At 37.9% G+C, this 10,997-nt stretch overlaps 1 protein-coding gene across 1 annotated transcript in view; it reads right to left on the bottom strand.

Moving 5' to 3' along the window:
* Positions 1 to 10,997, bottom strand: part of GRM5 (glutamate metabotropic receptor 5) — a 507,658-nt gene that overhangs the window by 439,406 nt on the left and 57,255 nt on the right. The gene's annotated exons all lie outside the window — the stretch shown is intronic.

The raw sequence follows: 10,997 nt of genomic DNA, 5'->3' as shown, positions 1-10,997 counted from the left end.
TTTAAGTAGTTTTAAGTATTTACATTTAAATAATTCTGGGGCAATTTGGCAGAGAAAAGATTCATGAGCTAATAGGGGAAGGGTCCTGAGGCTACAGATTGAATGCACTTTATTTGTTCTGTCCCTTGAATATCAAAGCCTAGCACATATTTGGTACTCATTAAATGTGTGTTGAATGAATAAATAATTTACAGTAGAGAAGTCTATGTTAATCCACACTGTTTTAGCTTCAGCTGAAGGGCAGAACTCTCCTATATGTATCCCCGCTGATTTTATTTTCCCAAGTAAGTTAAAACTTAAGCTAACCTTCACAATGATGATAGACCCTGGTTTTTCACTTTTTCTTTTGCAAGGCATTCACATTTACATTTTTTAAAAAAATTGTTTAACATTTATTTATTTTTGAGAGACAGAGACAGATGATGAGTTGGGGAGGAGCAGAGAGAGAGGAGACACAGAATCTGAAGCAGGCGGCAGGCTCTGAGCAAGGTGTCAGCACAGAGCCTGATGCGGGGCTAGAACCCACAAACTGTAAGATCATGACCTGATCGGAAGTAGGATGCTCAACCAACTGAGCCACCCAGGGGCCCCTCACATTTACATTTTTAAACACATTATTATGCTATGATACTAACAGACAAGTCTTTGCAATAGTAACTTTTAGATTAATTCATTATAATTTTTTCTTCCAGCAATTCTCTTCCTACTTTAAATTCACACACAAGTAAAACTCTATTCCCCCTTAGTTGTTTTCCCAATTTATCTTAATTAGCACCTAAAGCTTCTATGTGTACGGTGACTATATGTATATTATGCAACTAATTAGCAATATTCTCTTAACTGTAAGAGTTACATCCCTAAATTTAAACAAATAAGTGAAAAAAGTAAAACCTGGCTAAATGAGGTTCACTTTACACTTGTAAGAAAAAATATTTTTAATCTAAAGGGTGTCGATTCTATGTAATACTCAGTTTACTACGTAAACTCCTGGTTTATTAAAAACACCAAGAGAAAGGAAGCCTATCATTTGAATTATAGTACTGGTGGGGAAACCTACAGAGAGGCTTGAGGTACTTTTATTTTCCAAGGCATAGCATCCCAAAGAAATACTGCATTTCATGTCTTCAAATTCTGAGAACACCTACCTGATAATATCAAGACAAGGAGATTTTATATTTATACATAAGATGTTGTTAAACTGCCATTTTAAAAGTTTTATTCATTCTTGAATTGCATTATTTGTAACTTAAATCCTGGTATTGCGTTTGATTCGATGCAATTTAATCATTCATTGGGTGCTTTTGACCCCTGGTGCATTAGCACAGAGTCATGAATGCCACCCTCCAGGAAGAAGGCCTGCTACCCCACTCCACCCCTCACTCTCTCTCGCCATACTCTTCAAGACCTGGTTGCAGAGTCTTCGTTTTCTCTGGACTCTTTTTCTGACTATCCCACTGCCCACAACTCCAGAAAGGTGGTGTGACCCACCTGATGCCACCACAGCTAGATAGGACTTATTCTGTTTGTTTATGCCCTCACGGTCTGGCGAATTATAGGGACATAATACGGGAGTGGGTAAAACAATAGGCGAATGTTCAGAGTATAAACTAAGACCATTCTCTAAGGAAATTAAAATAATGAAAGCTATAGCTCATTTTAACAGGAGATCTCTGTGAATCTTGGTCACACCCTACATCTCACCAGTCCTTGGATTTTGATCCTGCAGAACCTACCATACACTTGGGACAATCGTTTAATAAACAAAACCTTCTGATATGAAGTAAATTCAAATCCTATCTTAATCAAATCCCAATCCTACTACAAACACCAACAGAGTGTTCCAGTTTTATATAATGCTTTACTTCAGCAGTTTTCACAGAATGGACATGGACCCCTCTTTGGGAGGCTACCCAATGTCAAAATGACTTACATAGTATCACTAAGACATTGCCTATCTTTTTCTACTACATGGACACTTGCACCGATGATGCAAAAGCAATGGCTGGTGAAACTGCCGGGCCCTTAATATGAATTGACATCAGTACTAAACTGTAAATGTTGGAATTTTTTTCACCACGACACACTTTCAATGAAAATTTTTAAAAAATGGGTGGGGGGAGGCACCTGGGTGGTTCAGTTAAGCTTGCAACTTTGGCTCGGGTCCTGATCTCGCAGTTGGTGAGTTCAAGCCCTGCGTCAGGCTCTCTACTGTCGGCACAGAGCCCACTTCAGATCCTCTGTTTCTTTCTCTCTCCCTCCCCCTACCACAGTGAGCATGTGCACACTCTCATTCTCTCTCCCTCTTAAAACTACAATAAACATTTTTTTTAAAATTAAAAAGAGAATTCCAGTTTCACTTTTCACTTTTCACTAAAAAAAGATCAACTCTTTTTTTAAATGCACATCTTATAGTGTTCTGCATGATAAAATAGCAGGTACTCATGAAGCACTTTTGCTGCATACCAAAGTAGGCTGGTATCTCTAGGAACAGCACTTGCGAGACTGAATTATAAGATGAACTAGCCAAGTGCAACTTTATTTGAAAGAAAGACTAACATACAAACGGTAGTGAGAGACTGGATATTTAGCTGACTTTTCTCCAAATTTAATGAAGTGACTCCATCATTTCAAATAAAACTGACCGTATTTTATGCCAATGATAAAACTTGAGACTAAAAGAAAAAAAGAAAGAATTTTGGAAAACTTTATCCACTACTATGAGTTTAACAGTTATCTTAATACTTAAAGACTATTGATGAGATCAATGGTGATACTAACAAATGAGATCTCTTGAAAGAATATAATGAAATGTGTCTAAGTTTGGAAGATCTTCATAGCTTAGTGAACCAATATTTTCCAAATGGCCAACAAACAGATGACAAAATCAGGAAAGGATAAAAAATTTATTCAAAGTAAAAAAATTGGCCAATCTATTTTATTGTAAACGAGTGAAAATTTTTCACTGATATGCTTATCAGATGCTATAATGCATCTAACCTTTTAGAAGATGCCACTTGCAGACTTTCATGGTGGAATTGATGAGGCATATCCATTTATCTAACTGCATGATGCTAGAATTTTGTCAAATACTTAAATCAAAACATATTGAAAAGACTGAATGCTGAAGCAGCTATGAGAATTGAAATGTCTTGTGTTATTAAATCAGACATTTAAACAATTCGCAAAGATATTTACAAAAAAAACCCCACTCTTGGGGTGCCTGGGTGGCTCAATCAGTTAAGAGGCCAACTCTTGGTTTCAGCTCAGGTCATGATCTCACAGTTTGTGGGTTTGAGCCCCAAATGGGGCCAGAGCCTGCTTGGGATTCTCTCTCTCCCTCTTTTTGCCCCTCCCCTGTTTGTGCTTTCTCACAAAATAAATAAGCTTTAAAGAAAAAAAACACTCTTTTGAATAATTATTTTTGGTTTGGAAAAGAAAACTATTTTTCATAAAAATTGTTACTTAACATATAATTACTGTATTATTGTCTTAAATTATAAATATTTTCTAATATTTCTTATTTTTAAATTTTTTTTCTAACATTTATTTATTTTTGAGAAACAGAGAGAGACAGAGCATGAGCAGGGGAAGGGCAGAGAGAGAGGGAGACACAGAACCCAAAGCAGGCTCCAGGCTCTGAGATGTTAGCACAGAGCCCAATGCAGGGCTCAAACTCACAAACTGTGAGATCATGATCTGAGCCCAAGTCAGATGCTTAACCAACTGAGCCACTCAGGTGCCCTCTTATTTTTAATGTGGAGAATATCAGTATATATAAACCATATAAACAAAAGCTCTTTGGGGGCCTGATATTTTTTAAGAATGCAAAGAAACACGGAGATCAAAAAGTTTGAGGAGTGTGTGGGTGGCTTAGTCCATTAAGCATGAGACTCTTGATTTCAGCTTAGGTCATGATCTCAGGGTTATGAGATGGAGCCCCACGCCAGGCTCTGCACTGACAGGGCAGAACCTGCTTGGGATTCTCTTTCTCTCCCTCTCTCTTTACCTCTCTCTATCTCTCAAAAATAAATAAATAAATTTTTTTAAATGTTTGAAAACTGCTTTCTTAATTTATCTTACTTTCTTTCAGTCTTGCAACATCTGGGTGAGGTATGTTTTTAGGAAACAAAGACCACAGAGTTTAAGTGAAATGATGAAAATCACAAGCAAGGAAATAAGAAAGCCAGAAACTGGACCTGGATTTATGTCCAGAACTCTTTCCATGATACCTCATTCTCACTTCCAGATTTATAGTTAGTAAATATCATTTGCCTTTCATTTAGATCTGATAGTTTTTGCTTTATGTATGTCTTTAAAAAAGAAAATTAAGATAGTTTTTGCTTTATGTATGTGTTTAAAAATCTATGGCTAAGTATAGTAAGGTTTAGTTAGCTACAATAATCATAACAGAGTGGTATTGGAGGAAGGATAGACAAAAAGATCAGTGGAACAGAAACCTCAGAAATGGATTCACACAAATATGCTCAACAAGTTTTGACAAAAGTACAAAAACAACACAATGGAGGAAGGATGGATTTTTCAAGAAATGATGTTAGAGGAAGTAGATATCCATAGGCCTAGAAATGATGCTGTACCTAATATACAAAACAGATTCAATAGCATCATAAAACTATAAACCCTTTAGGAAAACACAAACACATAAGAGAACATCTTTAGTGCTTTTGCTTTGTGAAAGTCCATGTGAAGGAAATAAAAAGACAATCTACAGACTGGGAGAAAGTATTTGCAAACCATATCTGAAAGGACTTTCAAAACTCAACATTAAAATAATAATAGGGGCGCCTGGGTGGCGCAGTCGGTTAAGCGTCCGACTTCAGCCAGGTCACGATCTCGCGGTCCGTGAGTTCGAGCCCCGCGTCAGGCTCTGGGCCGATGGCTCGGAGCCTGGAGCCTGTTTCCGATTCTGTGTCTCCCTCTCTCTCTGCCCCTCCCCCGTTCATGCTCTGTCTCTCTCTGTTCCAAAAATAAATAAAAACGTTAAAATAATAATAATAATAATTCTTCAATTAGAAAAGAGGCAAAAGATACAAAGAAATATTTCACTGAAACGTATGTGCAGAAGAAGAGATGGTCAATACCATAAGCTAACAGGGAAATGCAATTTATTTTTTTTTTTTTTTTAAATTTTTTTTTCAACGTTTATTTATTTTTGGGACAGAGAGAGACAGAGCATGAATGGGGGAGGGGCAGAGAGAGAGGGAGACACAGAATCGGAAACAGGCTCCAGGCTCTGAGCCATCAGCCCAGAGCCCGACGCGGGGCTCGAACTCGCCGACCGCAAGATCGTGACCTGGCTGAAGCCGGACGCTTAACCGACTGCGCCACCCAGGCGCCCCGGAAATGCAATTTAAAACCATAATGAGTTACTACTACATGACTATCAGGATATCTAAAATAAAAAACAACAACACCAATAATTCATACATTGCTGGTGGAAATTTAAAATTATCTATATACTCTGGAAACAGTTTAAAAATTTATATAAAAATAAATATTCCACTACTATACAACCCAGCAACTCCACTAGGCCTTTATCATAGAAAATGAAAACTCATGTTCACAGAAAAATGTGTACACAAATCTTCATAGCCGTTTTTTTTTAATATTTTAGTGTTTATTTATTTTGAAGGAGAGAGAGAGACAGAGTGCAAGCAGGGGAGGGACAGAGAAAGAGGGAGACATAGAATCCCAAGAAGATTTCAGTCTCTGAGCTGTCAGCACAGAGCCTGATGTGGGGCTTGAACTCACGAACGGCGAAATCATGACCCGAGCCAAAGTTAGACACTTAACCGACTGAGCCACCAGGCGCCCCAATAGTCATTTTAATCATAAGTAGAAAAAGATGTCCTTCAATGGTCTAATATTTAAATAAAGTGGTATATCTATACCATGGAATATTACTGGGCAACAAAAAGGAACAAACTACTGATATATGTAAGTTATATAAATCTCCAAGGTATTTTGCTGAATGAAAAAACAATCAATCTCCCAAGTCATATATATATATATATATATATATATATATACACATATATATATGTCATATATATACACACACACACACACACATATATATATATATATATATATAATTGTTTCTTTGAGTTTATTTATTTATTTTGAGAGGATATGCAGGAGGGGGAGAGAGAGCAAGAGAGAATGAGAGAGAGAGAGAGAGAGAGAGAGAGAGAGAGAGAGAGACTGAATTCCAAGCAGGCTCCGCACCATCAGCACAGAGCCTGACATGGGCTTGAACTCACACACCATGAAATCATGATCTGAGCTGAAACCGAGTTGGATGCTTAACTGACTGAGCCACCCTGGTGCCCCGTATGGTTCCATTTACATGACATTATTGAAAGGATAAAATTATAGAAATGGACAACAGATTGGTAGTTGACAAGAGTCAAGGGAGAGAAAGGAAGGGAAAGTGGATGTGGTTACAAAAGGGCAACGTGAGGGATCCCGATAACTGAACTCTTGCTTCTTGACTATATCAATGCCAATATCCCGATAACACCTGCACTATAGTTTTGCACAATATTACCATTAGCAGAAACTGGGTAAAAAAGGTACAGGGGTTTTGTTTGTATTTTTTTTAACTGCATGTGAATTTACATTTATGCCAAAAAGTTTAATTTTTAAAGTTTATGAGTAAGTAATACTTTTCAAAACTATGGCAAGGCCATGAAAAACAAGGAAATATTGAAAAACTATCAAAGACTGGAGATAACAACACTACTAAACACAACATAATATCCTGAGTTGGATCCTGGAACAGAAAAAGAGCAATTAGTGGAAAAACTGGCGAGATCCATATAAAGACTCTACTTTAGTTAATGATATTAAGCCAAAGTTAATTTCTTCCTCCTGACAAATGTACCAGGAATATGTGACATGTTAACGTTAGAGGAGGCTGAGTGAAGGGTATCTGAGAACCATCTGTTTTATCTTTGCAACTTCATTGCAAATCTAAAATTATTCCCAAATAAAGAGTTTAGCAAAAATGTGTGGTTAAAAATTGTCCCCTACCCATTGCTTCCAGTCAAATATTAAGCATTTTATCTAGGCATACAAGGTACTCTGTCCTTTAGCCAAACTTACCTCTGGCCCTTTGTTTGTTGTCCTTGGGCCTTTATCAGTATAGAATGCCTGATGCAAGGTTCTCCAAATGTATTTCACCGACTCAACACTTATTCCTTTATAAAGACTAGTCACCGTGGGGCGCCTGGGTGGCTCAGTCGGTTAAGCATCCAACTTCAGCTCGGGTCATGATCTCATGGTTTGTGTGTTCAAGCCCCATGTCAGGCTCTGTGCTGACAGCTCAGAGCCTGGAGCTTGCTTCAGATTCTGTGTTTCCTTCTCTCTCTGCTCCTCCCCCACTTGTGCTCTCTCTCTCTCTCAAAAATAAATAAATGTAAAAAAAAAAATTAAAAGACTAGTCACTGTGCCACGAGTTTCTGGATTTGATTAGGATGAGGATTTGAATTTACTTCACATCACAAGGTTTTGTTTACTAAACCATCATCTCAAGTGTGCATTTGATTCCATGGGATCAAGATCCAAGGACCAGAGAGGTAGGGTTTGACTAGATCCACAGAGCTCCCTGGTTTCAATGAGATAAGACTTAAGTTATATTAATTATCTTAGGAAATGCTTTACCAATAACTTGCCTCTTATGTTATACTCAGAATATTCACCTATCTTTTCACTCATTTTTGCAATTATTATCCAAATTAAATCATTTAAAGGATGTTTATTTTCTATAATTTGCCAGACTAGAGAGAGATACAGAAATGAACAAAATATGTCCTGTCTAGCTGTGGAGCACCTAACCTTTAAAAACTGTATAGGGGCGCCTGGGTGGCGCAGTCGGTTAAGCGTCCGACTTCAGCCAGGTCACGATCTCGCGGTCCGTGAGTTCGAGCCCCGCGTCGGGCTCTGGGCTGATGGCTCAGAGCCTGGAGCCTGTTTCCGATTCTGTGACTCCCTCTCTCTCTGCCCCTCCCCCGTTCATGCTCTGTCTCTCTCTGTCCCAAAAATAAATAAACGTTGAAAAAAAAATTTAAAAAAAAAAAATAAATAAAATAAAATAAAAACTGTATGTATGATGGGGTGCCAGGGTGACTCAGGTGGTTGAGCATCTGACTTTGGCTCGGCTCATGATCTCACAGTTCATGAGTGTGAGCCCCACATCAGGTTCATTGCTGTCAGCATTGAGCCCATTTTGTATCCTCTGTCCCCTTCTCTCTCTGCCCTCTTCCCCTCTGCTCTCTCAAAAATAAATAAAACAAAAAAAAAAAAACCTAAAAACCCTGCATGTATGAGAGTAGTAAAAACAATTCCCAGAGAAATGATGACACTATAACCAAGATTTAATTTAAAAAACACGGAGAGATTTGGGGGTAAGAGTAGAACAGGAGGCCTTCAAACAGAGAAAATAGGAAACAATTAGCACCCACGTGTGAATAGACAGGAAACAGGAGAACCACTAAGAGATAGTTGGACAGAACAAAGTCATATGTAAACATATGACTTAAAAATAAGGCCAGGGAGGTATATAGTGCAAAGTGCAGAAGGGGTGAAGCAGCTACATGTTATGAAAGATGTTTAATGCATTAATGATGCAGTACATGGCCCCAGGCAAAGACAATGAGAAACCCTCCAGATGGGCTTGATTAATAACTATGATGTCTGCTGAGCTATTGAGATCCCCAGGGTGCAAATCCTTTGGCATTTTCTTTTTTTTTTTTAATTTTTTAATGTTTATTTCTGAAACAGAGACAGAGCATGAGTGGGGGAGGGGCAGAGAGAGAGGGAGACCCAGAATCTGAAGCAGGCTCCAGGCTCCCAGCTGTCAGCACAGAGCCTGACGTGGGGCTCGAACTCACAAACGGTGAGATCATGACCTAAGCTGAAGTCAGTCGCTCAACCGACTGAGCCACCCAGGCACCCCTCCTTTGGCATTTTCTAAATGCAAGTTTTCATTTCATGAAAACATGATTGACAAACAGTGTATAAGTTGTATCAAATATGGGAAGGGCATCCAGCAAGCCCCAGATCTGGAAATGTCAAATGATAAAACATATATATAAATGTACAATGAGTGAGCATAAGCTGGAGCCACGGGCATAGACTAGGGAGGAACCATATGATTGCTTTCTTCTGAATTCTTCATTCAGAGAGTTTTCAGTGATTGACATCTACCCTAGATATGATCTTTAAAACAAAAGACAGAAAAAAGCTAAAGCAATAAATTTTAAAGCCGTCATAGGAACAGAAAGACAATGATATTTAGTTGTTAATCAAAACAAATACATACTCATGTGAGACCTTATAGCTTCACATTTTTGAGGGAAGTTTTAATTATCACTCAATTTTTTAGCTAACAAACCCTGTGGGATAGTTTTACTACAAAATGGCCTATTTTCTAGGCACAAAATTTGATTACAACTATGCCTTTGTCTCTGAAGTTCATGAGAAATGCTATCTCTATACCTGTAATAAAATAATATCTTCAAAAACATGAAGAAAAATACTGATGAACTTCTAGAGGACTTCTGAAGGTCGGAAGGGAAGAAATGGTGGCATTTGGTTCATTTGGGCTTCATAAACCATGCAAGATAATTCAGGTTGAAACAATGCACACTTACCACACACAAGCACACACAGACATGTATGCATGAACACCATGCATGACTAGAATTAATTACTTAACAAATCTGAACAGTAACAAATTCAAAATGCCATAAATAGGTGGTAACTCTCCATTTGCTTTTGTTCTTAAAGACAAAAATAACAAAAGGAAACATCTACCTAATTTTTTAAAATCTGAATTCTCCTCCTGTCTCTTCTCTCCTGCTGTACTTTGTCCATTTGAAGCTATCTGGTGAGTATCTGAGACATCATGGGGCCTGTATCAGGACAGGAGCTATATTGAGATATGTGGAATGTCAAAAATGAAGTTATGATGCTAGAAGCAGGAAAGAATTACACATAGTATCAAACCAAAGGTTTCCAGAGACAGATATTAAAGCTATGTCTGAAATTAAGAGTCAGGGCCAAGTTGAAGAAAACCAACACTACTGAGCTGGAATCACAGGACAGTAGGAGGAAGAGTCATTGGCACCACCTAGAAAACTGTCCTACAGAGTTGCTATGATTCAAATATTGCATTTATGAATGTGAGGTGTATGGCTTAAAGCTGTACTTGTAACTTTACTGACTTGTGGTAAGAAACATTTTATATAATGTCCAGTGTGTGTGTGTGTGTGTGTGTGTGTGTGTGTGTGTGTGTGTGTATTTAGAACAAAGAGTCATGAAATACACTTATTTTTAATGCATTTAATGTAATTTGATATTTCTACACTATTGTTTTATATATTTTTTGGTTTATTTAAAAATTCACTTTTGGGGACACCTGGGTGGCTCAATTGGTTAAGCATCCGACTTCAGCTCAGATCATGATCTCACAGTTTGTGAGTTTGAGCCCCACATCAGGCTCTGTGTTGACAGCTCTGAGCCTGGAGCCTGCTTCAGATTCTGTGTCTCCCTTTCTCTCTGCCCCTCCCCTGTGTGTTCTCTCTCTCTCTCTCTCTCTGTCTCTCTCTCTCTCTCTCAAAAATAAATAAATATTTAAAAACTTTTTTAAATTCACCTTCTGTACACTGAGTTGTTTTTACAACCCACTAATGGACCTCACCTAGCATATCCACTGGGTAAGAGAAATAACAGCAAATTGGATATTCAAATATGACAAAGAAATGTGGTTTTCTAGAGGGAAAGGAGTAAATACAGTAGGTGAAGAATACAGTATTTTTATATTCTTTTAGAATATATCTAAAATTAGCCTTAGGGATTTTCTAGTTATAGACCTTGATTTGATACATAAAAAAGTCACCAAATAAGGTCACTTGTCCAGTGTCCAGTAAGTGGCAGAGCTGTATTTAAAACTCAAATTGACTATCTCCTGAACT

This window comes from Prionailurus viverrinus, chromosome D1 (genome assembly GCF_022837055.1).
Source record: "Prionailurus viverrinus isolate Anna chromosome D1, UM_Priviv_1.0, whole genome shotgun sequence".
In the NCBI taxonomy this organism is placed as follows: Eukaryota; Metazoa; Chordata; class Mammalia; order Carnivora; family Felidae; genus Prionailurus; species Prionailurus viverrinus.
This window is presented reverse-complemented; position numbering and strand designations above follow the sequence as displayed.